The following is a 476-nucleotide window of genomic DNA, read 5'->3' on the forward strand; positions in this document are numbered from 1 at the left end:
TTTACATTAAGGAAGAAGACGACGATCGCCGGGAAACGCGGCGCTGTGTTCAGCCATCTTGGCCATCTCTGCCAACAGTCCCTGTATATAAATACCGTCCCCCTTTTATCTATTCGACGCCCCGTCCAATAATTGACGGAGCTTTATAGAATTAGAAATGCACAGGGTAAGAAAGTATGTGCTTTGTCTTTTAGTGCGGGTTTCTCGCAAGAGTGCAAAGGTGGTTTGTAACGAGAGCCAATCCTGAATGCTGATAATCATAACGTTAGTACATTATAGATACTCAATGTGGATCTAGCTTTGCTTCTTCCTCCGAGTTTAGCGTACGTGTCTCGCCAAATAAGCGCAGCGGGGGCTCTCTCATACAGCTTTACAACGGATAGGGAAAACATGAGCATTTACGGGGCAAAGGGCTCCTAACAGGTAGACTTAGTGGAATTTCTGTACTTCCGTGATGGGGCTTTTAATAGCTCATG

Source organism: Dermacentor silvarum, chromosome 3 (assembly GCF_013339745.2).
Source record: "Dermacentor silvarum isolate Dsil-2018 chromosome 3, BIME_Dsil_1.4, whole genome shotgun sequence".
Lineage (NCBI taxonomy): Eukaryota > Metazoa > Arthropoda > Arachnida > Ixodida > Ixodidae > Dermacentor > Dermacentor silvarum.